Source organism: Triturus cristatus, chromosome 2_2 (genome assembly GCF_964204655.1).
Source record: "Triturus cristatus chromosome 2_2, aTriCri1.1, whole genome shotgun sequence".
Taxonomy (NCBI): domain Eukaryota; kingdom Metazoa; phylum Chordata; class Amphibia; order Caudata; family Salamandridae; genus Triturus; species Triturus cristatus.
The window spans coordinates 532204391-532221396 of record NC_140582.1 but is presented as its reverse complement, the minus strand read 5'-3'; positions in this window follow the sequence as shown (position 1 = coordinate 532221396).

Below are 17006 nucleotides of genomic sequence, written 5' to 3'. Positions count from 1 at the left end.
CACAGTAACCACAGTGAAAACACTATAAATGGACACCACACCTGTTTAGAAAAATAAAGCATCTTTATCAAAACCAAACAATACCAAAACAACAAAATTCCAAAATGCACAACTCAAAATATGACTTTTTAAAGGTTTAAGCAATTTTGCCCATAGAATGCTATAAATGCGGAGATTCTACACTAAGTACCTTCAGAAGCATCAAAATTCACAAGGCAAAACAGCCGCAGAGGAGGGAAGTGCCGGAAAACACAGCAATGCGTCAGTTCCTGAGTCCACGGGGAGGCAATGCATCAGTTCTGATACACACAGGAGAAGTGATGCATCGAATCCGGACTGTAGGGGAAAAGATGCGTCGAAATCCAAGACGGTTCTGGTCTGCGGGTGATACATCGGAAATACTTGGGCCACAGGTGCGATGCGTGGAAATACATCACTCTGGAGGTTAATGCAGCAAGCAGGTGCTGTGTCTATTTTTTCAGCCATGATCCCACGATGCGCTGATCTTTTCAGCTGCATAGCAGTCAGTGTGGGGTTCTCAGACTTCGGAGACGTGGTGTGCCGATCTCAGGCTCCAGTGGTTTCCTCTGTCACGGCAGGTGCAGAGTCAATTTCTTCGGCCGCACAGTGGTAATGCGTGGAGATTACTCCCACATGGTCGTTCTGCATCAAGAAACAGGCACTGGAAGGGCGATGCATCAAATTTGTTGTCTTCTTGATGCTCTTGCAGCAGGAACAACCTCCAAGGGCCTCGAACTGGAATTGGCACCACAAGACAGGTCAGAACATCCAGCAGTGGAGTTCAGGGATGCGGCAGATGAATACTTTGTGCCCCTGGACCTCTTAACTGGAGGCAAGCTCTACTTCAAGCCCTTGGAGAATCTTTTCAGGCAGGATACAGCAAAGTAATAGTCTAGTCCTTTTCACTGCCCACAGACAGAAGCAGCAACTGCAGGCCAACCCAGCAAAGCAAAACACTGCAAATGGGTAGTACTCCTCCTGACAGCTCTTCAGCTCTTCATCTTGGCAGGATCCTCTTAATCCTGAAGTGTTCTAAAAGTCTGGGGTTTTAGATCCAATACTTTTGGGCTTTGAAGTCTTTGTAGGTTACAAGTTCCTGCCTTGCCTGGCCTTGGATCTAGACACACTCAATGGGGGTGGAGACAGCAATGTGAGAGGACAGGCACAGCACTATTCAGGTGCAGGTGACAGCTCCTCCCACCACTCAAGCTAAGGAAGGTCCATCAGCCTGGTGATGGGCCATCAGCATATGAGGGCACACCTCAACTCCCTTTGTGTGACTGTCTAGAGTGAATGCACAAACAGGCCCCTGTTAGTCAAAACCAGAGGTTTATTCCACAGGCAGGCAGAGTCCCAAGATGGTTAAACAAAAAAGTGCTCACTTTCTAAAAGTGGCATTTTTAAACACAAAATTTAAAAAACATCTTTACTGAAAGATGTGTTTGTTTTAATTCTGAACTCAGACAGCCCAAACTACAAATCTCTAGCTATTCCCAACTGAAAGTTACACTTGTAAAATGTTACAAGGAAGCTCCAATTATAGCCTATTGGGCAGCTAGTCCTTGCAATAGTGAAAAATGAAATTGGCAGTATTTCACTATCAGGACATGCAAAACACACCAGTACATGTCCTACCTTTCACATACACTGCACCTGCCCAGGGGTGCCTTACATGTAGTTAAAGGGAAGGTTAGGGCCTGGCAAGTGGTTGCACTTGCAGGTCAACATGGTAGTCTAAAACTGCACTCACAGGCACTGCAATATCATGCCCGAAATAAGTTTAGAGGGCTACTGATTTGGGTGGCACAAACAGGGCTGCAGGCCCACTAGTAGCATCTGATTTAAAGGCCCCGGGCACACACAGTGCACTTTGCTAGGGAATGACCAGTAAATCAAATATGCCAATCATGGATAACCAATCAGAATCACAATTTACACTTTCACACTGGTTGATTGCTATAAATATCAATGGCAAATTCAAACAGGGTCTCGGATAGCATGACTACTCACCAGAGAGGGTCTCAAGGCGTTGGGGGAGGAGGACTACTGGTCGGACAGGGTGGAGGATTATTCAAAGAGCCATCTTTTGAGGTCCTTTCTGAATTAGGTCAGCGATGCAGATTACCTGTGGTGGAGGATCAGGGAGTTCCAGGTCTTGGGTTCTGGTCTTGTGGATCCTGGGGACAGAGGCAAGGGCAAGTTGTCTGGCTGGTACGTAGAATGTAAGGCTGTGGTTCAGGCATGCTGATCCTTCCTCTCGTAGAACTTTGTAGGCGCAGTCCCTTTGGCACTGTGTACGTCATGTAGCCCCATCTTCTCACTGATTGCCTTCTTCAGCTGTTCTTCCACCACAGGCACTTGAGGAGCGCATTAGCGGGAGGCAGCCTGATGAGAGTGGAGCACGTGCATCACATTCAACAGCAGCAGATTAGCATGATATTTACGTAAGGTCAACACCAGAGGAAGGAGTTATACCCTGTGACGTTACTGATGAATGCCAGTGGGTCACCCAGCAAATTGTGCAACATCTGCATGGACATACAGTGCCTGTGGAGAGTGGCTTCAGACTGGATTTAGACACAATTGCTGGCCTCAATAGCACAAAAAATACTGCAAACAATATTTCCTAATTTGCATTGTCACGCGCAGGCCTACTCTTGCTTCCGTCTCCTGGTCTCTTCAGTTAGAAGCTTTGCCTCCTCTATCTGTAACAATTCATGTTCCTCTTGCTTCCAATTACTCTCTGGTCCCACAGCACCACAATATCCTAAGACAAATGATTAGCTTCTAACATGCTTGTTATTACTCTATTGTATCCCTGATTTTGCATTGAAGCTCACAATGCATATTTTAAACTAACTACATCCTCCCATGGGCAGAAAAAATAAACACATAAAGGCTGAGCTTGTGGGCTGGAGCTGCTACTGAAATAGCTCCAGACACAATTACGCGCCATAAATTGCAGATGGCATATTTTATGTCACAGTTTCATGGTCTCTACAGACACTCCTATTATTTGCCAAGCATCATCTGGAGATGATTCAGATAAATTATCTTTCAGCAAGCATGCTGCATAATCCTGTCTCAAATGTTAAACACACATTTGTCTCTCCTACTATTCATTCACCTATTCAAGAAAATATTTCTGCATCTGCAAGATGCCAACTGATTAAGTTACATTTTTAGAGGATCAAAGAAAGCTGCATGCTCCATCTATAGCCTGTATTTATGTGTTGTTAAAAAATATATGCAATAGTATGATAATTGTTTATTCGGTTTTGATTTTTTAAAAAACATAAAAGTACATCAAAAGTACATTCTTTTAAAAACAATAATATCCCTAAAAACAATAAACTCTAAAAAGCAATAAAACACACAATATACTTCATAATACATATAAAAACAATTGATTGACTCTCCTGGGAGTGCCTATAAATTGCTTGAGTTGATAAGGCGGGGGAAAAATGAACAATTATGGAAAGTACCACATTAGTAATGCTCTAGTTCGAATAAAATGTGTGCGCTTAGGGAGTAACAGCCATATTTCCCACTTTAGTGACACTCACATTCTATAAAGTGCATGTGCTTTAAATAATAGCAACCATGTGTCAATAATCTCCACCAGTGCGCACCAATTTCCTCATGCACATAGGAACAAGCAGCTTTATATTATTTGCATCAGAAGCCAACTTATATCGCTGATACAGAAAAACTATTTTTGCTTCTCAACCACCAGATTTACATCAAAATCTAGACACAGCAAACACTAGTCATGGTCTAGTATCACTCTTTAAAATTCTACAAGCCTCCTTTGGTTGCATCAAAGATAAAGCGCGACAAATCGGGTACAAGCACACTTTTCTGATGGCTAAGTATTTGGAACAAAAAACAAGAAGTGGGCCAAAGATTCAGGACTATCGGATCAAAAGGGACAGTTTGGGGAACTAACAATTCAATCAATCAGGGATTTGTATAGCGCGGCTACTCACCCATAAGGGCGGCAAGGCGCTAGGGGAGGGGGCTGCTGGTCTGACTGGTCGGAGAATCATTGATAGAGCCAGGTTTTTAGGTCCTTCCTGAATTTGGTCAGCAACGCGAATAGCCTGAGGTGGAGTGCCAGGGTATTTCAGGTCTTGGCGGCTTGGTAGGAGAACAACCTTCCTACGGTTCTGGTCTTGTGGATCTTGGGGACGGAGGCAAGAGCGAGTTTGTAGGATCGGAGTTGTCTGGCAGGTATGTGGAAAGTGAGGCGGTGGTTCAGGTATGCTGGTCCTTCAACATGTAGAGCTTTGTAGGCGTGAATGAGGAGCTGGAACATGATTCTCTTGTTGACTGGTAGCCAGTGGAGTTGTCTGAGTTGTTGCGTGATGTGATGGGGGATGTCGTGTACCAGTCTGGCTGCGGAGTTTTGGAAGGTCTGTAGTTTCTTGAACTGTTTCTGGGGGACGCTGGCATAGAGTGAGTTGCCGTAGTCGAGTCTGCTGAACTAGAACTTCCCACACATCTACTACAGAGGTCATTCAGTGGTAACATGCCATATCTGAGCTTTAGATACAGGGATCTAGCCTCAGGTAGTTCTATGCAATGAAGAAAATCCTCAAAGATCATTCTATCATTAAAGTCAGGTAATCTGCTTGTTTACTCACCAACACGGGTACAGCATAACCACTGGTTATTAATGTAGTCCCAAAACCTTTTCCTAGGCTGTAAAGAGATGTTTTTAACATCACTCCAGGGGTAGTCTATAGCTCAGGAATCCCCAGACGGTAGTGTATAACCACTACATGACATGTTTGAACCAGGGATTTTTCTCTTTGGGTTCTAATGCATTGATCTCAGCAACTGATTCACATATAAACATTGGAGAGTTAATGGTCCATAGTTTGACCCAAAAAGCTAGCGGCCTGAATGCAGCCAAGTGCAATATATTTTGCAGACCAAGATCTAAATGAATAGGGGTTAGGGGAGCATTACGAGGGAGGGAAAAAACAGTTCTCATAAAACTGTTCTCTATAATTTCAATGCCTCCTATGTTATTCCCTCCCATATTTCAGCACCATACAAGGCTGCTGCAGTGGCTTTTTCCCTGTAGATTTCAATAACCAGTAGTATGGGCCTAAAATAGTTCTTCAACCTCTTAGATAGGGCGCACCCCACATTCTGTAGTGCCACCTGGCTATTGATTATTTGTGGGGACTATGATAAAGTATTAGTGAACCTGACCCCCAGATTATCAAATTGTTTCACCTGCTCCAAATACTTGTCATCCAACGTAATCTTACCTTTTAAGGACCTATGTGGGTTGAAGGTCATGAATTTCCAATTTACTACATTTATTTCCAACCTAAATTCCCTACAGAAAAAGGAATAGGATTTTCTGCAACCCCACAGGGGATTTAAAAACTAATAAGATTTTGTCAGTGAATAATAATGACAATATCTTCCAGCCAGCAGTCATGCGATGGTCACCTATGCAATTATCCAATGACTTTATCAACCCATTTATGTATAAGGTAAACTGGGTAGCCACCAAGACACAAATTGACGTATTCCCTGTCTACCGTAATACGTTTGGTCTGTTTGCCTTTCTGGCCCCATCTTATAATGGCGCATAGTTTTGTGTGTGAAGTCTTATTATGGCGTACAATAAGTATTCTGGAACTCCCATTCGCCCTAAGGCCATCCACAATTTCTTTCTAGGGGTAAGGTCAAAGGCTGCACATAGATCAACAAATACTACATAAATGTGTTCTTTCCTGAAAGTCACATACTTCCAAAGAATTAAAAGAAATTGCAAAAAAATGATCAGTAGTGCTTGTGTTTGCTCGTAACCCAGCTTTCAGTGGTGACAGTTTGTTCCCCTCTTGGATCTGAACTTTCAGTGGCAGATTTACAAGCCCCTTGCGCCACTTTTGCGTCACTTTTCCCATTTTAAAAGTGATGCAAAAGTGGCGCAAGGGGCTTGTAAATCTGAACCCTCAGTCTCTCCAGCAGGTGCCTTGAGAACAACTTCTGTGATATATCGATGAGGCTTATTGGCCTCTAGGTTCAAGGATCCCCCTCAATTATCTTAAAAACAGGTGCAACTTCAGCACTTAACCCAGAATTGAGACATTTTCTCCCATTAAAATTGCATTAAAGCTTTGCTTAAGAAAAAAATCCAGATTTCTGGTTCTGAGAGCTAGAGGTCACTGGGATTTTATCCAAGCCCGGTGCGTCATCCTTCTGAAAAATGGAATGGGCCATCCTTGTTTCATCCAAATGAAAAGGAACCAGGTCAGCAAAACTCAATTCCCTGGATTCATTAAACAATCTTTTTCAACTTCCTTATGGTGAGTGTCAGACAAACTCTTGTATAGGGCACTAAAATGGTTTACCGAACGGTGCGGTTGAATGTGAAATGTTTCTTCCATTATTCTATTTTTGGTAACTTTGGCTACCATATGCCAGAGCTGCATGTTATCTTTTACCTTTTCCACATAACGAAGATCTCTCCAAAGAGCCTCCTCCCAAATTCGTTTGCCCATTTTTTGAGCTGTTTGATATTTTTTCTTATTTTCTACTTCCAGATCCTATTTCCTTTTTTACCAGCGGCCATTAACTCATCCCGGCAAGCCTTACAGTACTCATCATACCATTCAGGTGTATTGCTGCTAATGAACTTGCCCTTTTTCTCCTTAAAGACATTATTTTTAATTTTCCCACATTGGTTGTTACTTGACCTGTTTGTATAACGGGTTTAGTCTGTACACATTTTAAAGTCATACAGCAATTGAAGGACAACATTGTAAAGGTATTGAACTGCTCTGTTGTCCTCAATCTTTGACCATTTAACCCTTCTCCTATTATTACTAAATGCAATCGGGTCCGGATTATTATCCTCTATTGGTACCTGCAGTGAATCAAAGATGGACTCCAAGGGGCAGATTTATGAGCCCCTTGCACCACTTTTACGTCACTTTTCCCATGTTAAAAGTGACGCAAAAGTGGCGCAAGGGGCTCATAAATCTGCCCCCAATTTTCTTTTTAGTGTTGTAAATTTTTATTGAAATAAAAGCGTACAACAGGGTTTCAATGCGAGAAATGCAATAATGAAGAACATTGAGTGGTACAATAAGAAAGGAGGACTCCAATTTAAATGCCAACGTGTTATGATCACTATCGGATTGTTCTATAACTCGCATACCATTTAGGAGATTCCTAAATATAGTATCCAAAAGGAAGTAGTCAATCCTGGTTTGGCACTTTACCCTTTCATAGGTATATCTGAAGTCCTTATCGGAAGTGGTACGCCCATTGCATGCTGTTAAACCATATTATAAAGCAAAGGATGTTAATTGGAGGGCCCCTTTGGTATTTCTGGCATAACCGGCCTGGTTCAACCGAGGTACCCCTTTCACATCACTTACAACACCCAGGGAACAATAATCCTACATTGATTGCTGTAAATAGCCCCATGTTCTCAATGATTGGCTCCTTCAGTGATTCTTCCAGCATAGGCACTTTAGGAGCGCATTAGCGGGAGGCAGCTTGATCGGACTGGAGCATGTGCATCACATTCAACAGCAGCAGATTAGCATGGGATTCACGTAGGGTCCACACCAGAGGAAGGAGTTATACCCTGTGACGTAACTGGTGAATGCCAGTGGGTCCCCCAGCGAATTGAGCACGGATATACAGTGCCTGTGGAGAGTGGCTTCAGACTGGATTTGGAAATGATTGCTGGACTCATTTGCACAAAAAAGACAGCAAACAATATTTCCTAATTTTCATTGTTGCATGCAGGCCTACTCTTGCTTCCGTTTCCGGGTCTCTTTATTTAGAAGCTATAACAATTCATGTTCCTCTTGCTTCCAATTACTCTCTGGTCCCACAGCACCACAATATCCTAAGACAAATGATTAGCTTCTAACATGCTTGTTATTACTCTATTGTATCCCTGATTTTGCATTGAAGCTCACAATGCATATTTTAAACTAACTACATCCTCCCATGGGCAGAAAAAATAAACACATAAAGGCTGAGCTTGTGGGCTGGAGCTGTTACTGAAATAGCTCCAGACACAATTACGCGCCATATATTGCAGATGGCATGTTTTATGTCACAGATTCAAGGTCCCTACAGAGGCTCCTATTATTTGCCAAGGATCATCTGGAGATGATTCAGATAAATTATTTTTCAGCAAACATGCTGCATAATCCTGTCTCAAATGTTAAACACACATTTGCCTCTCCTACTGTTCATTCACCTATTCAAGAATGTACTTCTGCATCTGGAAGATGCCAACTGATTATGTTAAGTTTTTAGAGGATAAAAGAAAATCTTCATGCTCCATCTAAAGCCTGCATTTATTTGTTGTTAAAAATGTATGCGTAAAAGTAATTGCCTACCTTTCTCACATCACTTGCAACACCCAGGTAACAACAATCCTATATTCAATCACAATCTTTTATCTCTATAAAACCAGTTGAATTCTTTCGTAAAGCAAAGTGACGGTAAATTATACAGAGTGCATTAGTACCACAGGATTATCTCAAATAAAAGTTGTAATGAAGTCAAAGAGTTTTACAGGATTGGAGGATGTTACAGAAAGGGTGGAATTTAAGGGGGGTCTTCAATGTTTCCAAGGTAACAGCAGCAAAAATCAGCTGAGCCAATTCACAAAGGCGAGTAACAGTTTGCGAAAGGGTAGTCCTGTAGTACTCTTCTTGCTGCACTTACAGTGCTTTGTGAATCGGCCCATAACAGTCTAAATGGAATACAAATGGTACTATTCAGGGAACATTACTATCAGTGGCGGCTCCTAGGCTATGGCGGAGGAGCGTTGCCCCACTGCTTCTAAGCAGTGGGATACAGAAACATAAAATAAGTATTAACTTTGCGTCATTATCATTCTACGCTACTTCCTGCTGCTTTGCGAGCAGGTGGGTGGGTGGGGCTGCTCTGCTCTTGGAGCATGGCAGGAGAGGAGTGGTTTGTCCACTCCTAAGTGTGCAATGATGTCTGGTCGGCCCTCTTGGGCAGCCCAAACCAGTCATGCACACTTTCCCCGTTTTCCATGCAGGCTACATTACATCCTGCATGGAGAACATGCCCAGGGCGCCCTTTCCCTGGTTCAGTGTCAAACCAGGAAGCTCAAAACCAATCACAATACTGCATTTCAGTGTTGTGATTGGTCAGTGGGGCCTGCATGCTGTTCCTCGATGTGCAAGAGGAGAGCAGGAGCAGAGATGTGGGATCCGGCTGGCGGCTAGGTAAGTTTATTTTTAATTTTTTTATTATTGCACCAAGTGAGACACCCCCTGCGCCCGTCCCGCCACCCGCGAGCTATGCCGGCCGCCACTGATTAATATACAATTTGTACACATAAAAGGACTGTGCCCTTTTTGAACATATATATAATAGGGGGTGTGACCTTTCAAGAATGATTCACAGAGGTAAGTTAGAGTATGTGAAAGAGTAGACCTGTAATACTACTTCCCACATTCATAAAGGCTTTTGTGACTTAGCCTACTGTGTTTTCATGAAATGAGATTCATGCGCCATTTTGATAATAGTTAGCAATCCTCTTTCTGAAAGACTCAACTGGTAGAAAGTGAGCTAGCAAGACATGCAGAACTAATCAAAGTTTTTGCAACAAAGTCTGGCAATTGTATGGTTCCTATGAGGAGTAAGTGCTGGGATTGCACTTTCAGAACATATGAAAGTATGTTGGTACTTTGAGCATGTGTATTAGAAACTTGTTGATTTATGGTCATATTCACAATGACAAATGTAGGTTTGTACATTCCTACACACAGATAAAATTCCAAGTTCCACCTCTCCAAAAATAAGGAGCCTGGGTATTCTTTTTGATGCCAGTCTTTCCTTCCTCCTCACCAACCGCAAAGTGAAGCTGATTAGCGTCTTCATCCTGGTATGTTTTGATTATTGTGATAACATCTACACCAGCTTCACAAAAAACTTTTTGTCATACTACAAAGACATTAGAATCAGGCAGCCACGGTTTGCCTAAATCTTTGTAAGCAGAACCAATCAGACCGGCTCTCAAAACACTCCAATTCAAGGTCATGTGAACCATCAATGTAGCATACAATGGCAAAGGCCCATTATACCTTCAGAAACTTGCATTCCACCATGCCTCACCCAGGACTCTTTTTTCAATATTTGCCCATTGGATCTGCCATCTTGCCCATAGAATGCTTTAAGCTTAATACCCCAATCCAAGTACATGCTTTTGAGACATGGTTAGTCATACGTCTGTGTTGATTCTAACTCCCTGCCTAATGTTGCACTTCTCTGCACCTCTGTAAAGAGCTATAAAGTAACTAAAAGATGATAAGTAACATTTTGTAAAGCATACTGGTAAAACATACTAATAAAAACGTACATCCATGTAAATTACTTAAATTATATGCGTTAATATTTAGACAAGCTACATGTACAGTAGCTCACTAGGAGTTAGTTCATATAACGAGAATTTATGCAATGGAAAATCAACTGGTTAGTGGTGCAATCAAAACAAATCCATACACTTAGGGTTCATTAATCACCCAAACAAACAGGTAGGCAGGAAGAGAAACTTAAGACAAGAGATGGCAGAGGAGGGGTTGCACAGGGTACTGACACATTATGGGGAGATTTTCAGTCTGACTGACAAATAAGACAATGGCAGTACTTTTCTGGCATGGCATATCATAACGGCATTCTGTAATATTGCAGCTGCAATTTAAGGAGACTTAAAATTAAAGAATAAGAAACATATTCATCAACAAGCCACATGGTTGACCAACAGTGTTCTAAATTAAATCAGGAGCTAAACACAGCCTTAAAAGCTATACCCAGGGATAGGGAAAGGGTGTGTACTTTACCAAAATCCTATAAGCAAACTTTAAATACAAGGAAAGTATAAATCTGAGAATTAGCATGGGAAAAGTTGGTCAAGGCTACAGAGACACAGGATACAACCTTATTCAGAAAGACATTAAATCATCACTTCTGCAAAGAACAGTCAGCCACCAAGATCAAATCCTTAGTACTTCCCTCAGATTGGCTAATACATTTTGAACACATATTTAACCTCAATAAAGAGCATCCCCCAATCCCTGATAACTGTAATTTCATAACTGTAGATACCCCCAATTTGGTTCCAATCACCTTAGACAAAATCAAAACTGCCTTAGATAAAAGTGAAAATGGGAAGGCGCCCAGCCTAGATTGGGTACCCATTGATATTTTTAAGACCAATATAGACTTTTGGTCCCCAATTTTCTTAAGAGTCTGCAATGTAACTGCTGTAGGTGTGTTGCCTACAACCTGGGTGGAGAGTGTTATAGTACCAATCTTCAAGAAGGGAGATAGAGGGGATGCAAAATGCTACCGCCCTATAACCATACTTGACTCAACATCACAATTGATGGGAAAAATCCTCCTAGAGAGATTAGAAAGTTGGGTAAGCGAAAATAAAGCTCTGATATAGACCCAATATGGATTCAGAAGGGATATAGGGACTATTGAGCAGGGCGTCAACCTCGAATTGTTGATTGGGAAATATACTCTTGCTGAAGAAGGCCAATTACACCTTTGTTTTGTAGCTCTCTCAAGTGCATTTGATCTAGTCAATCATGCAAAACTATGGCAGACCTTATTAGATATGGGTGACCCAAATGATATTATAATTTACCTATTACAAATTTATGTCCCACTAAAATTAAGAGTTGGATACATGGAATGGACACTGAAGTAAACAAAGTAGGTCGCACACTGCTCGTCATACCAGCAAATAGCCCCATAGAACTCTGGATAATGTAGTAGCAACGGTGAGTATGCCTATGCCACGAGTATGTCACTACAATGCCATCCCTGGACACGTGTTTCGAGGTAATTGCCTCTCGTCAGCAGGGAGCAGGTAGGTATGTGGGGTGCCAAGTAGACTGCCAAAATATTAAAGGTAAAATACCTCTCACGGCGCGCAGGTGCGGAACCAAGGCTCGTCAGCCCAAATCGCTCGAGGGAGCTTAAATACATAAACAAAGTAGGTCGCACACTGCTCGTCATACCAGCAAATAGCCCCATAGAACTCTGGATAATGTAGTAGCAACGGTGAGTATGCCTATGCCACGAGTATGTCACTACAATGCCATCCCTGGACACGTGTTTCGAGGTAATTGCCTCTCGTCAGCAGGGAGCAGGTAGGTATGTGGGGTGCCAAGTAGACTGCCAAAATATTAAAGGTAAAATACCTCTCACGGCGCGCAGGTGCGGAACCAAGGCTCGTCAGCCCAAATCGCTCGAGGGAGCTTAAATACATAAACAAAGTAGGTCGCACACTGCTCGTCATACCAGCAAATAGCCCCATAGAACTCTGGATAATGTAGTAGCAACGGTGAGTATGCCTATGCCACGAGTATGTCACTACAATGCCATCCCTGGACACGTGTTTCGAGGTAATTGCCTCTCGTCAGCAGGGAGCAGGTAGGTATGTGGGGTGCCAAGTAGACTGCCAAAATATTAAAGGTAAAATACCTCTCACGGCGCGCAGGTGCGGAACCAAGGCTCGTCAGCCCAAATCGCTCGAGGGAGCTTAAATACATAAACAAAGTAGGTCGCACACTGCTCGTCATACCAGCAAATAGCCCCATAGAACTCTGGATAATGTAGTAGCAACGGTGAGTATGCCTATGCCACGAGTATGTCACTACAATGCCATCCCTGGACACGTGTTTCGAGGTAATTGCCTCTCGTCAGCAGGGAGCAGGTAGGTATGTGGGGTGCCAAGTAGACTGCCAAAATATTAAAGGTAAAATACCTCTCACGGCGCGCAGGTGCGGAACCAAGGCTCGTCAGCCCAAATCGCTCGAGGGAGCTTAAATACATAAACAAAGTAGGTCGCACACTGCTCGTCATACCAGCAAATAGCCCCATAGAACTCTGGATAATGTAGTAGCAACGGTGAGTATGCCTATGCCACGAGTATGTCACTACAATGCCATCCCTGGACACGTGTTTCGAGGTAATTGCCTCTCGTCAGCAGGGAGCAGGTAGGTATGTGGGGTGCCAAGTAGACTGCCAAAATATTAAAGGTAAAATACCTCTCACGGCGCGCAGGTGCGGAACCAAGGCTCGTCAGCCCAAATCGCTCGAGGGAGCTTAAATACATAAACAAAGTAGGTCGCACACTGCTCGTCATACCAGCAAATAGCCCCATAGAACTCTGGATAATGTTGTAGCAACGGTGAGTATGCCTATGCCACGAGTATGTCACTACAATGCCATCCCTGGACACGTGTTTCGAGGTAATTGCCTCTCGTCAGCAGGGAGCAGGTAGGTATGTGGGGTGCCAAGTAGACTGCCAAAATATTAAAGGTAAAATACCTCTCACGGCGCGCAGGTGCGGAACCAAGGCTCGTCAGCCCAAATCGCTCGAGGGAGCTTAAATACATAAACAAAGTAGGTCGCACACTGCTCGTCATACCAGCAAATAGCCCCATAGAACTCTGGATAATGTAGTAGCAACGGTGAGTATGCCTATGCCACGAGTATGTCACTACAATGCCATCCCTGGACACGTGTTTCGAGGTAATTGCCTCTCGTCAGCAGGGAGCAGGTAGGTATGTGGGGTGCCAAGTAGACTGCCAAAATATTAAAGGTAAAATACCTCTCACGGCGCGCAGGTGCGGAACCAAGGCTCGTCAGCCCAAATCGCTCGAGGGAGCTTAAATACATAAACAAAGTAGGTCGCACACTGCTCGTCATACCAGCAAATAGCCCCATAGAACTCTGGATAATGTAGTAGCAACGGTGAGTATGCCTATGCCACGAGTATGTCACTACAATGCCATCCCTGGACACGTGTTTCGAGGTAATTGCCTCTCGTCAGCAGGGAGCAGGTAGGTATGTGGGGTGCCAAGTAGACTGCCAAAATATTAAAGGTAAAATACCTCTCACGGCGCGCAGGTGCGGAACCAAGGCTCGTCAGCCCAAATCGCTCGAGGGAGCTTAAATACATAAACAAAGTAGGTCGCACACTGCTCGTCATATCAGCAAATAGCCCCATAGAACTCTGGATAATGTAGTAGCAACGGTGAGTATGCCTATGCCACGAGTATGTCACTACAATGCCATCCCTGGACACGTGTTTCGAGGTAATTGCCTCTCGTCAGCAGGGAGCAGGTAGGTATGTGGGGTGCCAAGTAGACTGCCAAAATATTAAAGGTAAAATACCTCTCACGGCGCGCAGGTGCGGAACCAAGGCTCGTCAGCCCAAATCGCTCGAGGGAGCTTAAATACATAAACAAAGTAGGTCGCACACTGCTCGTCATACCAGCAAATAGCCCCATAGAACTCTGGATAATGTAGTAGCAACGGTGAGTATGCCTATGCCACGAGTATGTCACTACAATGCCATCCCTGGACACGTGTTTCGAGGTAATTGCCTCTCGTCAGCAGGGAGCAGGTAGGTATGTGGGGTGCCAAGTAGACTGCCAAAATATTAAAGGTAAAATACCTCTCACGGCGCGCAGGTGCGGAACCAAGGCTCGTCAGCCCAAATCGCTCGAGGGAGCTTAAATACATAAACAAAGTAGGTCGCACACTGCTCGTCATACCAGCAAATAGCCCCATAGAACTCTGGATAATGTAGTAGCAACGGTGAGTATGCCTATGCCACGAGTATGTCACTACAATGCCATCCCTGGACACGTGTTTCGAGGTAATTGCCTCTCGTCAGCAGGGAGCAGGTAGGTATGTGGGGTGCCAAGTAGACTGCCAAAATATTAAAGGTAAAATACCTCTCACGGCGCGCAGGTGCGGAACCAAGGCTCGTCAGCCCAAATCGCTCGAGGGAGCTTAAATACATAAACAAAGTAGGTCGCACACTGCTCGTCATACCAGCAAATAGCCCCATAGAACTCTGGATAATGTAGTAGCAACGGTGAGTATGCCTATGCCACGAGTATGTCACTACAATGCCATCCCTGGACACGTGTTTCGAGGTAATTGCCTCTCGTCAGCAGGGAGCAGGTAGGTATGTGGGGTGCCAAGTAGACTGCCAAAATATTAAAGGTAAAATACCTCTCACGGCGCGCAGGTGCGGAACCAAGGCTCGTCAGCCCAAATCGCTCGAGGGAGCTTAAATACATAAACAAAGTAGGTCGCACACTGCTCGTCATACCAGCAAATAGCCCCATAGAACTCTGGATAATGTAGTAGCAACGGTGAGTATGCCTATGCCACGAGTATGTCACTACAATGCCATCCCTGGACACGTGTTTCGAGGTAATTGCCTCTCGTCAGCAGGGAGCAGGTAGGTATGTGGGGTGCCAAGTAGACTGCCAAAATATTAAAGGTAAAATACCTCTCACGGCGCGCAGGTGCGGAACCAAGGCTCGTCAGCCCAAATCGCTCGAGGGAGCTTAAATACATAAACAAAGTAGGTCGCACACTGCTCGTCATACCAGCAAATAGCCCCATAGAACTCTGGATAATGTAGTAGCAACGGTGAGTATGCCTATGCCACGAGTATGTCACTACAATGCCATCCCTGGACACGTGTTTCGAGGTAATTGCCTCTCGTCAGCAGGGAGCAGGTAGGTATGTGGGGTGCCAAGTAGACTGCCAAAATATTAAAGGTAAAATACCTCTCACGGCGCGCAGGTGCGGAACCAAGGCTCGTCAGCCCAAATCGCTCGAGGGAGCTTAAATACATAAACAAAGTAGGTCGCACACTGCTCGTCATACCAGCAAATAGCCCCATAGAACTCTGGATAATGTAGTAGCAACGGTGAGTATGCCTATGCCACGAGTATGTCACTACAATGCCATCCCTGGACACGTGTTTCGAGGTAATTGCCTCTCGTCAGCAGGGAGCAGGTAGGTATGTGGGGTGCCAAGTAGACTGCCAAAATATTAAAGGTAAAATACCTCTCACGGCGCGCAGGTGCGGAACCAAGGCTCGTCAGCCCAAATCGCTCGAGGGAGCTTAAATACATAAACAAAGTAGGTCGCACACTGCTCGTCATACCAGCAAATAGCCCCATAGAACTCTGGATAATGTAGTAGCAACGGTGAGTATGCCTATGCCACGAGTATGTCACTACAATGCCATCCCTGGACACGTGTTTCGAGGTAATTGCCTCTCGTCAGCAGGGAGCAGGTAGGTATGTGGGGTGCCAAGTAGACTGCCAAAATATTAAAGGTAAAATACCTCTCACGGCGCGCAGGTGCGGAACCAAGGCTCGTCAGCCCAAATCGCTCGAGGGAGCTTAAATACATAAACAAAGTAGGTCGCACACTGCTCGTCATACCAGCAAATAGCCCCATAGAACTCTGGATAATGTAGTAGCAACGGTGAGTATGCCTATGCCACGAGTATGTCACTACAATGCCATCCCTGGACACGTGTTTCGAGGTAATTGCCTCTCGTCAGCAGGGAGCAGGTAGGTATGTGGGGTGCCAAGTAGACTGCCAAAATATTAAAGGTAAAATACCTCTCACGGCGCGCAGGTGCGGAACCAAGGCTCGTCAGCCCAAATCGCTCGAGGGAGCTTAAATACATAAACAAAGTAGGTCGCACACTGCTCGTCATACCAGCAAATAGCCCCATAGAACTCTGGATAATGTAGTAGCAACGGTGAGTATGCCTATGCCACGAGTATGTCACTACAATGCCATCCCTGGACACGTGTTTCGAGGTAATTGCCTCTCGTCAGCAGGGAGCAGGTAGGTATGTGGGGTGCCAAGTAGACTGCCAAAATATTAAAGGTAAAATACCTCTCACGGCGCGCAGGTGCGGAACCAAGGCTCGTCAGCCCAAATCGCTCGAGGGAGCTTAAATACATAAACAAAGTAGGTCGCACACTGCTCGTCATACCAGCAAATAGCCCCATAGAACTCTGGATAATGTAGTAGCAACGGTGAGTATGCCTATGCCACGAGTATGTCACTACAATGCCATCCCTGGACACGTGTTTCGAGGTAATTGCCTC